Consider the following 16243-nt stretch of genomic DNA (forward strand, 5'->3'; position numbering starts at 1 on the left):
CTTGTCTCCATGGGTCTATTGCTGCCTCGGGCACCTTATGGTCGTTCTCCCGTGAGTCTGATTATCGAATGGGACGAAAAACTGATAGTTAATTCTAACATTCAGGGCCTCCTAATGACGATGGAACACTAAAATTGCGTCGCGATTCAAAACATCGTCATTCTGCAGACTTGTCTACATGGGTCTATTGCTGCCTCGGGCACCTTATGGCCGTTCAGCTGTGAGTCAAAGATTTTCGAATCGGACGAAAACTGATAGTGAATTGTAACGTTCAGGTCCACCTAATGACGATGGATCACTCAAATTGCGTCCCGATTCAATACATCGTCCTCCAGCAGACTTGTCTCCATGGGTCTATTGCTGCCTCGGGCACCTTATGGCCGTTCTGCTGTGAGTCAAAGATTTTCGAATCGGACAAAAACTGATAGTGATTTGTATCGTTCAGGGCCACCTAATGACGATGGATCACTCAAATTGCGTCCCGTTTCAATACATCGTCCTCCAGCCGACTTGACTCCATGGGTCTATTGCTGCATCGGGCACCTTATGGCCGTTCTCCTGTGAGTCAAAGATTTTCGAATCGGACGAAAAACTGATAGTGAATTGTGACTTTCAGGTACACCTAATGACGATGGATCACTCAAATTGCGTCCCGATTCAATACATCGTCCTCCAGCCGACTTGTCTCCATGGGTCTACTGCTGCCTCGGGCACCTTATGGCCGTTCCGCAGTGGGTCAAAGATTTTCGAATCGGACGATGAACTGATAGTGAATTGTAACGTTCAGGGCCACCTAATGACGATGGATCATTCAAATTGCGTCCCGATTCAATACATCGTCCTCCAGCAGACTTGTCTCCATGGGTCTATTGCTGACTCGGGCACCTTATGGCCGTTCTGCTGTGAGTCAAAGATTGTCGAATCGGTCGAAAAACTGGTAGTGAATTGTAACTTTCAGGGCCACCTAATGACGATGGATCACTCAAATTGCGTCCCGATTCAATACATCGTCCTCCAGCCGACTAGTCTCCATGGGTCACTCAAATTGCGTCCCGATTCAATACATCGTCCTCCAGCCGACTTGTCTCCATGGGTCTATTGCTGCCTCGGGCACCTTACGGTCGTTCTCCCGTGAGTCTGATTATCGAATGGGACGAAAAACTGATAGTTAATTCTAACATTCAGGGCCTCCTAATGAGGATAGAACACTAAAATTGCGTCGCGATTCAATACATCGTCATTCTGCAGACTTGTCTCCATGGGTCTATTGCTGCCTCGGGCACCTTATGGCCGTTCAGCTGTGAGTCAAAGATTTTCGAATCGGACGAAAAACTGATAGTGAATTCTAACACTGAGGGCCAACTAATGACGATGGATCACTCAAATTGCGTCCCGATTCAATACATCGTCCTCCAGCCGACTTGTCTCCATGGGTCTATTGCTGCCTCGGGTACCTTATGGTCGTTCTCCCGTGAGTCTGATTATCGAATGGGACGAAAAACTGATAGTTAATTCTAACATTCAGGGCCTCCTAATGACGATGGAACACTAAAATTGCGTCGCGATTCAATACATCGTCATTCTGCAGACTTGTCTACATGGGTCTATTGCTGCCTCGGGCACCTTATGGCCGTTCAGCTGTGAGTCAAAGATTTTCGAATCGGACGAAAACTGATAGTGAATTGTAACGTTCAGGTCCACCTAATGACGATGGATCACTCAAATTGCGTCCCGATTCAATACATCGTCCTCCAGCAGACTTGTCTCCACGGGTCTATTGCTGCATCGGGCACCTTATGGCCGTTCTCCTGTGAGTCAAAGATTTTCGAATCGGACGAAAAACTGATAGTGAATTGTAACTTTCAGGTCCACCTAATGACGATGGATCACTCAAATTGCGTCCCGATTCAATACATCGTCCTCCAGCCGACATGTCTCCATGGGTCTACTGCTGCCTCGGGCACCTTATGGCCGTTCCGCTGTGGGTCAAAGATTTTCGAATCGGACGATGAACTGATAGTGAATTGTAACGTTCAGGGCCACCTAATGACGATGGATCACTCAAATTGCGTCCCGATTCAATACATCGTCCTCCAGCAGACTTGTCTCCATGGGTCTATTGCTGCCTCGGGCACCTTATGGCCGTTCCGCTGTGAGTCAAAGATTTTCGAATCGGACGAAAAACTGATAGTGAATTGTAACATTCAGGGCCACCTAATGAGGATGGACCACACAAATCGCGTCCCGATTCAATACATCGTCCTCCAGCCGACTTGACTCCATGGGTCTATTGCTGCCTCGGGCACCCTATGGCCGTTCTGCTGTGAGTCTAGATTAATGAATGGGACGAAAAACTGATAGTGAATTGTAACGTTCAGGGCCACCTAATGACGATGGATCACTCAAATTGCGTCCCGATTCAATACATCGTCCTCCAGCAGACTTGTCTCCATGGGTCTATTGCTGCCTCGGGCACCTTATGGCCGTTCTGCTGTGAGTCAAAGATTGTCGAATCGGTCGAAAAACTGGTAGTGAATTGTAACTTTCAGGGCCACCTAATGACGATGGATCCTTCAAATTGCGTCCCGATTCAATACATCGTCCTCCAGCCGACTAGTCTCCATGGGTCACTCAAATTGCGTCCCGATTCAATACATCGTCCTCCAGCCGACTTGTCTCCATGGGTCTATTGCTGCCTCGGGCACCTTATGGTCGTTCTCCCGTGAGTCTGATTATCGAATGGGACGAAAAACTGATAGTTAATTCTAACATTCAGGGCCTCCTAATGAGGATAGAACACTAAAATTGCGTCGCGATTCAATACATCGTCATTCTGCAGACTTGTCTCCATGGGTCTATTGCTGCCTCGGGCACCTTATGGCCGTTCAGCTGTGAGTCAAAGATTTTCGAATCGGACGAAAAACTGATAGTGAATTGTAACATTGAGGGCCAACTAATGACGATGGATCACTCAAATTGCGTCCCGATTCAATACATCGTCCTCCAGTCGACTTGTCTCCATGGGTCTATTGCTGCCTCGGGCACCTTATGGTCGTTCTCCCGTGAGTCTGATTATCGAATGGGACGAAAAACTGATAGTTAATTCCAACATTCAGGGCCTCCTAATGACGATGGAACACTAAAATTGCGTCGCGTTTCAAAACATCGTCATTCTGCAGACTTGTCTACATGGGTCTATTGCTGCCTCGGGCACCTTATGGCCGTTCAGCTGTGAGTCAAAGATTTTCGAATCGGACGAAAACTGATAGTGAATTGTAACGTTCAGGTCCACCTAATGACGACGGATCACTCAAATTGCGTCCCGATTCAATACATCGTCCTCCAGCAGACTTGTCTCCATGGGTCTATTGCTGCCTCGGGCACCTTATGGCCGTTCTGCTGTGAGTCAAAGATTTTCGAATCGGACAAAAACTGATAGTGATTTGTATCGTTCAGGGCCACCTAATGACGATGGATCACTCAAATTGCGTCCCGTTTCAATACATCGTCCTCCAGCCGACTTGACTCCATGGGTCTATTGCTGCATCGGGCACCTTATGGCCGTTCTCCTGTGAGTCAAAGATTTTCGAATCGGACGAAAAACTGATAGTGAATTGTGACTTTCAGGTACACCTAATGACGATGGATCACTCAAATTGCGTCCCAATTCAATACATCGTCCTCCAGCCGACTTGTCTCCATGGGTCTACTGCTGCCTCGGGCACCTTATGGCCGTTCCGCAGTGGGTCAAAGATTTTCGAATCGGACGATGAACTGATAGTGAATTGTAACGTTCAGGGCCACCTAATGACGATGGATCACTCAAATTGCGTCCCGATTCAATACATCGTCCTCCAGCAGACTTGTCTCCATGGGTCTATTGCTGCCTCGGGCACCTTATGGCCATTCCGCTGTGAGTCAAAGATTTTCGAATCGGACGAAAAACTGATAGTGAATTGTAACATTCAGGGCCACCTAATGAGGATGGACCACACAAATCGCGTCCCGATTCAATACATCGTCCTCCAGCCGACTTGACTCCATGGGTCTATTGCTGCCACGGGCATCTTATGGCCGTTCTGCTGTGAGTCTAGATTAATGAATGGGACGAAAAACTGATAGTGAATTGTAACGTTCAGGGCCACCTTATGACGATGGATCACTCAAATTGCGACCCGATTCAATACATCGTCCTCCAGCAGACTTGTCTCCATGGGTCTATTGCTGCCTCGGCCACCTTTTGGCCGTTCTGCTGTGAGTCAAAGATTTTCGAATCGGTCGAAAAACTGATAGTGAATTGTAACTGTCAGGGCCACCTAATGACGATGGATCACTCAAATTGCGTCCCGATTCAATACATCGTCCTCCAGCAGACTTGTCTCCATGGGTCTATTGCTGCCTCGGCCGTTCTGCTGTGAGTCAAAGATTTTCGAATCGGACGAAAAACTGATAGTGAATTGTAACATTGAGGGCCAACTAATGACGATGGATCACTCAAATTGCGTCCCGATTCAATACATCGTCCTCCTGCCGACTAGTCTGCATGGGTCTATTGCTGCCTCGGGCACATTATGGCCGTTCTGCTGTGAGTCCAAGATTTTCGAATCGGACGAAAAACTGATAGTGAATTGTAACGTTCAGGGCCACATAATGACGATGGATCAGTCAAATTGCGTCCCGATTCAATACATCGTCCTCCAGCAGGCATGTCTCCATGGGTCTATTGCTGCCTCGGGCACCTTATGGCCGTTCTGCTGTGAGTCAAAGATTTTCGAATCGGACGAAAAACTGATAGTGAATTGTAACATTCAGGGCCACCTAATGAGGATGGACCACACAAATTGCGTCACGATTCAATACATCGTCCTCCAGCCGACTTGACTCCATGGGTCTATTGCTGCCTCGGGCACCTTATGGCCGTTCTGCTGTGAGTCTAGATTAATGAATGGGACGATAAACTGATAGTGAATTGTAACGTTCAGGGCCACCTTATGACGATGGATCACTCAAATTGCGTCCCGATTCAATACATCGTCCTCCAGCAGACTTGTCTCCATGGGTCTATTGCTGCCTCGGCCACCTTTTGGCCGTTCTGCTGTGAGTCAAAGATTTTCGAATCGGACGAAAAACTGATAGTGAATTGTAACATTGAGGGCCAACTAATGACGATGGATCACTCAAATTGCGTCCCGATTCAATACATCGTCCTCCTGCCGACTAGTCTCCATGGGTCTATTGCTGCCTCGGGCACATTATGGCCGTTCTGCTGTGAGTCAAAGATTTTCGAATCGGACGAAAAACTGATAGTGAATAGTAACGTTCAGGGCCACGTAATGACGATGGATCACTCAAATTGCGTCCCGATTCAATACATCGTCCTCCAGCCGACTTGTCTCCATGGGTCTATTGCTGCCTCGGGCACCTTATGGTCGTTCTCCCGTCAGTGTGATTATCGAATGGGACGAAAAACTGATAGTTAATTCTAACATTCAGGGCCTCCTAATGACGATGGAACACTAAAATTGCGTCGCGATTCAATACATCGTCCTCCAGCCGACTTGTCTCCATGGGTCTATTGCTGCCTCGGGCACCTTTTGGCCGTTCCGCTGTGGGTCAAAGATTTTCGAATCGGACGATGAACTGATAGTGAATTGTAACGTTCAGGGCCACCTAATGATGATGGATCACTCAAATTGCGTCCCGATTCAATACATCGTCCTCCAGCAGACTTGTCTCCATGGGTCTATTGCTGCCTCGGGCACCTTATGGCCGTTCCGCTGTGAGTCAAAGATTTTCGAATCGGACGAAAAACTGATAGTGAATTGTAACATTCAGGGCCACCTAATGAGGATGGACCACACAAATCGCGTACCGATTCAATACATCGTCCTCCAGCCGACTTGACTCCATGGGTCTATTGCTGCCTCGGGCACCTTATGGCCGTTCTGCTGTGAGTCTTGATTAATGAATGGGACGAAAAACTGATAGTGAATTGTAACGTTCGGGGCCACCTTATGACGATGGATCACTCAAATTGCGACCCGATTCAATACATCGTCCTCCAGCAGACTTGTCTCCATGGGTCTATTGCTGCCTCGGCCACCTTTTGGCCGTTCTGCTGTGAGTCAAAGATTTTCGAATCGGTCGAAAAACTGATAGTGAATTGTAACTGTCAGGGCCACCTAATGACGATGGATCACTCAAATTGCGTCCCGATTCAATACATCGTCCTCCAGCCGACTTGTCTCCATGGGTCTATTGCTGCCTCGGGCACCTTATGCCCGTTCGGCTGTGAGTCAAAGATTTTCGAATCGGACGAAAAACTGATAGTGAATTGTAACGTTCAGGGCCACATAATGACGATGGATCAGTCAAATTGCGTCCCGATTCAATACATCGTCCTCCAGCAGGCATGTCTCCATGGGTCTATTGCTGCCTCGGGCACCTTATGGCCGTTCTGCTGTGAGTCAAAGATTTTCGAATCGGACGAAAAACTGATAGTGAATTGTAACATTCAGGGCCTCCTAATGAGGATGGACCACACAAATTGCGTCCCGATTCAATACATCGTCCTCCAGCCGACTTGACTCCATGGGTCTATTGCTGCCTCGGGCACCTTATGGCCGTTCTGCTGTGAGTCTAGATTAATGAATGGGACGAAAAACTGATAGTGAATTGTAACGTTCAGGGCCACCTTATGACGATGGATCACTCAAATTGCGTCCCGATTCAATACATCGTCCTCCAGCAGACTTGTCTCCATGGGTCTATTGCTGCCTCGGCCACCTTTTGGCCGTTCTGCTGTGAGACAAAGATTTTCGAATCGGACGAAAAACTGATAGTGAATTGTAACATTGAGGGCCAACTAATGACGATGGATCACTCAAATTGCGTCCCGATTCAATACATCGTCCTCCTGCCGACTAGTCTCCATGGGTCTATTGCTGCCTCGGGCACATTATGGCCGTTCTGCTGTGAGTCAAAGATTTTCGAATCGGACGAAAAACTGATAGTGAATTGTAACGTTCAGGGCAACGTAATGACGATGGATCACTCAAATTGCGTCCCGCTTCAATACATCGTCCTCCAGCCGACTTGTCTCCATGGGTCTATTGCTGCCTCGGGCACCTTATGGTCGTTCTCCCGTCAGTGTGATTATCGAATGGGACGAAAAACTGATAGTTAATTCTAACATTCAGGGCCTCCTAATGACGATGGAACACTAAAATTGCGTCGCGATTCAATACATCGTCATTCTGCAGACTTGTCTACATGGGTCTATTGCTGCCTCGGGCACCTTATGGCCGTTCAGCTGTGAGTCAAAGATTTTCGAATCGGACGAAAAACTGATAGTGAATTGTAACGTTCAGGTCCACCTAATTACGATGGATCACTCAAATTGCGTCCCGATTCAATACATCGTCCTCCAGCAGACTTGTCTCCATGGGTCTATTGCTGCCTCGGGCACCTTATGGCCGTTCTGCTGTGAGTCAAAGATTTTCGAATCGGACAAAAACTGATAGTGATTTGTATCGTTCAGGGCCACCTAATGACGATGGATCACTCAAATTGCGTCCCGTTTCAATACATCGTCCTCCAGCCGACTTGACTCCATGGGTCTATTGCTGCATCGGGCACCTTATGGCCGTTCTCCTGTGAGTCAAAGATTTTCGAATCGGACGAAAAACTGATAGTGAATTGTAACTTTCAGGGCCACCTAATGACGATGGATCACTCAAATTGCGTCCCGATTCAATACATCGTCCTCCAGCCGACTTGTCTCCATGGGTCTATTGCTGCCTCGGGCACCTTATGGCCGTTCCGCTGTGTGTCAAAGATTTTCGAATCGGACGATGAACTGAAAGTGAATTGTAACGTTCAGGGCCACCTAATGACGATGGATCACTCAAATTGCGTCCCGATTCAATACATCGTCCTCCAGCAGACTTGTCTCCATGGGTCTATTGCTGCCTCTGGCACCTTATGGCCGTTCCGCTGTGAGTCAAAGATTTTCGAATGGGACGAAAAACTGATAGTGAATTGTAACATTCAGGGCCACCTAATGAGGATGGACCACACAAATCGTGTCCCGATTCAATACATCGTCCTCCAGCCGACTTGACTCCGTGTGTCTATTGCTGCCCCGGGCACCTTATGGCCGTTCTGCTGTGAGTCTAGATTAATGAATGGGAGGAAAAACTGATAGTGAATTGTAACGTTCAGGGCCACCTTATGACGATGGATCACTCAAATTGCGACCCGATTCAATACATCGTCCTCCAGCAGACTTGTCTCCATGGGTCTATTGCTGCCTCGGCCACCTTTTGGCCGTTCTGCTGTGAGTCAAAGATTTTCGAATCGGTCGAAAAACTGATAGTGAATTGTAACTGTCAGGGCCACATAATGACGATGGATCAGTCAAATTGCGTCCCGATTCAATACATCGTCCTCCAGCCGACTTGTCTCCATGGGTCTATTGCTGCCTCGGGCACCTTATGGCCGTTCTGCTGTGAGTCAAAGATTTTCGAATCGGACGAAAAACTGATAGTGAATTGTAACATTCAGAGCCACCTAATGAGGATGGACCACACAAATTGCGTCCCGATTCAATACATCGTCCTCCAGCCGACTTGACTCCATGTGTCTATTGCTGCCTCGGGCACCTTGTGGCCGTTCTGCTGTGAGTCAAGATTATCGAATGGGACGAAAAACTGATAGTGAATTGTAACGTTCAGGGCCACCTAATGACGATGGATCACTCAAATTGCGTCCCGATTCAATACATCGTCCTCCAGCAGACTTGTCTCCATGGTTCTATTGCTGCCTCGGGCACCTTATGGCCGTTCTGCTGTGAGTCAAAGATTGTCGAATCGGTCGAAAAACTGGTAGTGAATTGTAACTTTCAGGGCCACCTAATGACGATGGATCACTCAAATTGCGTCCCGATTCAATACATCGTCCTCCAGCCGACTAGTCTCCATGGGTCACTCAAATTGCGTCCCGATTCAATACATCGTCCTCCAGCCGACTTGTCTCCATGGGTCTATTGCTGCCTCGGGCACCTTACGGTCGTTCTCCCGTGAGTCTGATTATCGAATGGGACGAAAAACTGATAGTTAATTCTAACATTCAGGGCCTCCTAATGAGGATAGAACACTAAAATTGCGTCGCGATTCAATACATCGTCATTCTGCAGACTTGTCTCCATGGGTCTATTGCTGCATCGGGCACCTTATGGCCGTTCAGCTGTGAGTCAAAGATCTTCGAATCGGACGAAAAACTGATAGTGAATTCTAACATTGAGGGCCAACTAATGACGATGGATCACTCAAATTGCGTCCCGATTCAATACATCGTCCTCCAGCCGACTTGTCTCCATGGGTCTATTGCTGCCTCGGGCACCTTATGGTCGTTCTCCCGTGAGTCTGATTATCGAATGGGACGAAAAACTGATAGTTAATTCTAACATTCAGGGCCTCCTAATGACGATGGAACACTAAAATTGCGTCGCGATTCAATACATCGTCATTCTGCAGACTTGTCTACATGGGTCTATTGCTGCCTCGGGCACCTTATGGCCGTTCAGCTGTGAGTCAAAGATTTTCGAATCGGACGAAAACTGATAGTGAATTGTAACGTTCAGGTCCACCTAATGACGATGGATCACTCAAATTGCGTCCCGATTCAATACATCGTCCGCCAGCAGACTTGTCTCCATGGGTCTATTGCTGCCTCGGGCACCTTATGGCCGTTCTGCTGTGAGTCAAAGATTTTCGAATCGGACAAAAACTGATAGTGATTTGTATCGTTCAGGGCCACCTAATGACGATGGATCACTCAAATTGCGTCCCGTTTCAATACATCGTCCTCCAGCCGACTTGACTCCATGGGTCTATTGCTGCATCGGGCACCTCATGGCCGTTCTCCTGTGAGTCAAAGATTTTCGAATCGGACGAAAAACTGATAGTGAATTGTAACTTTCAGGTCCACCTAATGACGATGGATCACTCAAATTGCGTCCCGATTCAATACATCGTCCTCCAGCCGACTTGTCTCCATGGGTCTACTGCTGCCTCGGGCACCTTATGGCCGTTCCGCTGTGGGTCAAAGATTTTCGAATCGGACGATGAACTGATAGTGAATTGTAACGTTCAGGGCCACCTAATGACGATGGATCACTCAAATTGCGTCCCGATTCAATACATCGTCCTCCAGCAGACTTGTCTCCATGGGTCTATTGCTGCCTCGGGCACCTTATGGCCGTTCCGCTGTGAGTCAAAGATTTTCGAATCGGACGAAAAACTGATAGTGAATTGTAACATTCAGGGCCACCTAATGAGGATGGACCACACAAATCGCGTCCCGATTCAATACATCGTCCTCCAGCCGACTTGACTCCATGGGTCTATTGCTGCCTCGGGCACCTTATGGCCGTTCTGCTGTGAGTCTAGATTAATGAATGGGACGAAAAACTGATAGTGAATTGTAACGTTCAGGGCCACCTAATGACGATGGATCACTCAAATTGCGTCCCGATTCAATACATCGTCCTCCAGCAGACTTGTCTCCATGGGTCTATTGCTGCCTCGGGCACCTTATGGCCGTTCTGCTGTGAGTCAAAGATTGTCGAATCGGTCGAAAAACTGGTAGTGAATTGTAACTTTCAGGGCCACCTAATGACGATGGATCACTCAAATTGCGTCCCGATTCAATACATCGTCCTCCAGCCGACTAGTCTCCATGGGTCACTCAAATTGCGTCCCGATTCAATACACCGTCCTCCAGCTGACTTGTCTCCATGGGTCTATTGCTGCCTCGGGCACCTTATGGTCGTTCTCCCGTGAGTCTGATTATCGAATGGGACGAAAAACTGATAGTTAATTCTAACATTCAGGGCCTCCTAATGAGGATAGAACACTAAAATTGCGTCGCGATTCAATACATCGTCATTCTGCATACTTGTCTCCATGGGTCTATTGCTGCCTCGGGCACCTTATGGCCGTTCAGCTGTGAGTCAAAGATTTTCGAATCGGACGAAAAACTGATAGTGAATTGTAACATTGAGGGCCAACTAATGACGATGGATCACTCAAATTGCGTCCCGATTCAATACATCGTCCTCCAGCCGACTTGTCTCCATGGGTCTATTGCTGCCTCGGGCACCTTATGGTCGTTCTCCCGTGAGTCTGATTATCGAATGGGACGAAAAACTGATAGTTAATTCTAACATTCAGGGCCTCCTAATGACGATGGAACACTAAAATTGCGTCGCGATTCAAAACATCGTCATTCTGCAGACTTGTCTACATGGGTCTATTGCTGCCTCGGGCACCCTATGGCCGTTCAGCTGTGAGTCAAAGATTTTCGAATCGGACGAAAACTGATAGTGAATTGTAACGTTCAGGTCCACCTAATGACGATGGATCACTCAAATTGCGTCCCGATTCAATACATCGTCCTCCAGCAGACTTGTCTCCATGGGTCTATTGCTGCCTCGGGCACCTTATGGCCGTTCTGCTGTGAGTCAAAGATTTTCGAATCGGACAAAAACTGATAGTGATTTGTATCGTTCAGGCCCACCTAATGACGATGGATCACTCAAATTGCGTCCCGTTTCAATACATCGTCCTCCAGCCGACTTGACTCCATGGGTCTATTGCTGCATCGGGCACCTTATGGCCGTTCTCCTGTGAGTCAAAGATTTTCGAATCGGACGAAAAACTGATAGTGAATTGTGACTTTCAGGTACACCTAATGACGATGGATCACTCAAATTGCGTCCCGATTCAATACATCGTCCTCCAGCCGACTTGTCTCCATGGGTCTACTGCTGCCTCGGGCACCTTATGGCCGTTCCGCAGTGGGTCAAAGATTTTCGAATCGGACGATGAACTGATAGTGAATTGCAACGTTCAGGGCCACCTAATGACGATGGATCACTCTAATTGCGTCCCGATTCAATACATCGTCCTCCAGCAGACTTGTCTCCATGGGTCTATTGCTGCCTCGGGCACCTTATGGCCGTTCTGCTGTGAGTCAAAGATTGTCGAATCGGTCGAAAAACTGGTAGTGAATTGTAACTTTCAGGGCCACCTAATGACGATGGATCACTCAAATTGCGTCCCGATTCAATACATCGTCCTCCAGCCGACTTGTCTCCATGGGTCTATTGCTGCCTCGGGCACCTTACGGTCGTTCTCCCGTGAGTCTGATTATCGAATGGGACGAAAAACTGATAGTTAATTCTAACATTCAGGGCCTCCTAATGAGGATAGAACACTAAAATTGCGTCGCGATTCAATACATCGTCATTCTGCAGACTTGTCTCCATGGGTCTATTGCTGCCTCGGGCACCTTATGGCCGTTCAGCTGTGAGTCAAAGATTTTCGAATCGGACGAAAAACTGATAGTGAATTCTAACATTGAGGGCCAACTAATGACGATGGATCACTCAAATTGCGTCCCGATTCAATACATCGTCCTCCAGCCGACTTGTCTCCATGGGTCTATTGCTGCCTCGGGCACCTTATGGTCGTTCTCCCGTGAGTCTGATTATCGAATGGGACGAAAAACTGATAGTTAATTCTAACATTCAGGGCCTCCTAATGACGATGGAACACTAAAATTGCGTCGCGATTCAATACATCGTCATTCTGCAGACTTGTCTACATGGGTCTATTGCTGCCTCGGGCACCTTATGGCCGTTCAGCTGTGAGTCAAAGATTTTCGAATCGGACGAAAACTGATAGTGAATTGTAACGTTCAGGTCCACCTAATGACGATGGATCACTCAAATTGCGTCCCGATTCAATACATCGTCCTCCAGCAGACTTGTCTCCATGGGTCTATTGCTGCCTCGGGCACCTTATGGCCGTTCTGCTGTGAGTCAAAGATTTTCGAATCGGACAAAAACTGATAGTGATTTGTATCGTTCAGGGCCACCTAATGACGATGGATCACTCAAATTGCGTCCCGTTTCAATACATCGTCCTCCAGCCGACTTGACTCCATGGGTCTATTGCTGCCTCGGGCACCTTATGGCCGTTCTGCTGTGAGCCTAGATTAATGAATGGGACGAAAAACTGATAGTGAATTGTAACGTTCAGGGCCACCTAATGATGATGGATCACTCAAATTGCGTCCCGATTCAATACATCGTCCTCCAGCAGACTTGTCTCCATGGGTCTATTGCTGCCTCGGGCACCTTATGGCCCTTCTGCTGTGAGTCATAGATTGTCGAATCGGTCGAAAAACTGGTAGTGAATTGTAACTTTCAGGGCCACCTAATGACGATGGATCACTCAAATTTCGTCCCGATTCAATACATCGTCCTCCAGCCGACTAGTCTCCATGGGTCACTCAAATTGCGTCCCGATTCAATACATCGTCCTCCAGCCGACTTGTCTCCATGGGTCTATTGCTGCCTCGGGCACCTTATGGTCGTTCTCCCGTGAGTCTGATTATCGAATGGGACGAAAAACTGATAGTTAATTCTAACATTCAGGGCCTCCTAATGAGGATAGAACACTAAAATGGCGTCGCGATTCAATACATCGTCATTCTGCAGACTTGTCTCCATGGGTCTATTGCTGCCTCGGGCACCTTATGGCCGTTCAGCTGTGAGTCAAAGATTTTCGAATCGGACGAAAAACTGATAGTGAATTGTAACATTGAGGGCCAACTAATGACGATGGATCACTCAAATTGCGTCCCGATTCAATACATCGTCCTCCAGCCGACTTGTCTCCATGGGTCTATTGCTGCCTCGGGCACCTTATGGTCGTTCTCCCGTGAGTCTGATTATCGAATGGGACGAAAAACTGATAGTTAATTCTAACATTCAGGGCCTCCTAATGACGATGGAACACTAAAATTGCGTCGCGATTCAAAACATCGTCATTCTGCAGACTTGTCTACATGGGTCTATTGCTGCCTCGGGCAACTTATGGCCGTTCAGCTGTGAGTCAAAGATTTTCGAATCGGACGAAAACTGATAGTGAATTGTAACGTTCAGGTCCACCTAATGACGATGGATCACTCAAATTGCGTCCCGATTCAATACATCGTCCTCCAGCAGACTTGTCTCCATGGGTCTATTGCTGCCTCGGGCACCTTATGGCCGTTCTGCTGTGAGTCAAAGATTTTCGAATCGGACAAAAACTGATAGTGATTTGTATCGTTCAGGGCCACCTAATGACGATGGATCACTCAAATTGCGTCCCGTTTCAATACATCGTCCTCCAGCCGACTTGACTCCATGGGTCTATTGCTGCATCGGGCACCTTATGGCCGTTCTCCTGTGAGTCAAAGATTTTCGAATCGGACGAAAAACTGATAGTGAATTGTGACTTTCAGGTACACCTAATGACGATGGATCACTCAAATTGCGTCCCGATTCAATACATCGTCCTCCAGCCGACTTGTCTCCATGGGTCTACTGCTGCCTCGGGCACCTTATGGCCGTTCCGCAGTGGGTCAAAGATTTTCGAATCGGACGATGAACTGATAGTGAATTGTAACGTTCAGGGCCACCTAATGACGATGGATCACTCAAATTGCGTCCCGATTCAATACATCGTCCTCCAGCCGACTTGACTCCATGGGTCTATTGCTGCCTCGGGCACCTTATGGCCGTTCTGCTGTGAGTCTAGATTAATGAATGGGACGAAAAACTGATAGTGAATTGTAACGTTCAGGGCCACCTTATGACGATGGATCACTCAAATTGCGACCCGATTCAATACATCGTCCTCCAGCAGACTTGTCTCCATGGGTCTATTGCTGCCTCGGCCACCTTTTGGCCGTTCTGCTGTGAGTCAAAGATTTTCGAATCGGTCGAAAAACTGATAGTGAATTGTAACTGTCAGGGCCACCTAATGACGATGGATCACTCAAATTGCGTCCCGATTCAATACATCGTCCTCCAGCAGACTTGTCTCCATGGGTCTATTGCTGCCTCGGCCACCTTTTGGCCGTTCTGCTGTGAGTCAAAGATTTTCGAATCGGACGAAAAACTGATAGTGAATTGTAACATTGAGGGCCAACTAATGACGATGGATCACTCAAATTGCGTCCCGATTCAATACATCGTCCTCCTGCCGACTAGTCTCCATGGGTCTATTGCTGCCTCGGGCACATTATGGCCGTTCTGCTGTGAGTCAAAGATTTTCGAATCGGACGAAAAACTGATAGTGAATTGTAACGTTCAGGGCCACGTAATGACGATGGATCACTCAAATTGCGTCCCGATTCAATACATCGTCCTCCAGCCGACTTGTCTCCATGGGTCTATTGCTGCCTCGGGCACCTTATGGTCGTTCTCCCGTCAGTGTGATTATCGAATGGGACGAAAAACTGATAGTTAATTCTAACATTCAGGGCCTCCTAATGACGATGGAACACTAAAATTGCGTCGCGATTCAATACATCGTCCTCCAGCCGACTTGTCTCCATGGGTCTATTGCTGCCTCGGGCACCTTATGGCCGTTCCGCTGTGGGTCAAAGATTTTCGAATCGGACGATGAACTGATAGTGAATTGTAACGTTCAGGGCCACCTAATGACGATGGATCACTCAAATTGCGTCCCGATTCAATACATCGTCCTCCAGCAGACTTGTCTCCATGGGTCTATTGCTGCCTCGGGCACCTTATGGCCGTTCCGCTGTGAGTCAAAGATTTTCGAATCGGACGAAAAACTGATAGTGAATTGTAACATTCAGGGCCACCTAATGAGGATGGACCACACAAATCGCGTCCCGATTCAATACATCGTCCTCCAGCCGACTTGACTCCATGGGTCTATTGCTGCCTCGGGCACCTTATGGCCGTTCTGCTGTGAGTCTAGATTAATGAATGGGACGAAAAACTGATAGTGAATTGTAACGTTCAGGGCCACCTTATGACGATGGATCACTCAAATTGCGACCCGATTCAATACATCGTCCTCCAGCAGACTTGTCTCCATGGGTCTATTGCTGCCTCGGCCACCTTTTGGCCGTTCTGCTGTGAGTCAAAGATTTTCGAATCGGTCGAAAAACTGATAGTGAATTGTAACTGTCAGGGCCTCCTAATGACGATGGATCACTCAAATTGCGTCCCGATTCAATACATCGTCCTCCAGCCGACTTGTCTCCATGGGTCTATTGCTGCCTCGGGCACCTTATGGCCGTTCGGCTGTGAGTCAAAGATTTTCGAATCGGACGAAAAACTGATAGTGAATTGTAACGTTCAGGGCCACATAAT

The sequence above is a fragment of the Schistocerca cancellata genome, chromosome 12, assembly GCF_023864275.1.
Source record: "Schistocerca cancellata isolate TAMUIC-IGC-003103 chromosome 12, iqSchCanc2.1, whole genome shotgun sequence".
NCBI lineage: Eukaryota > Metazoa > Arthropoda > Insecta > Orthoptera > Acrididae > Schistocerca > Schistocerca cancellata.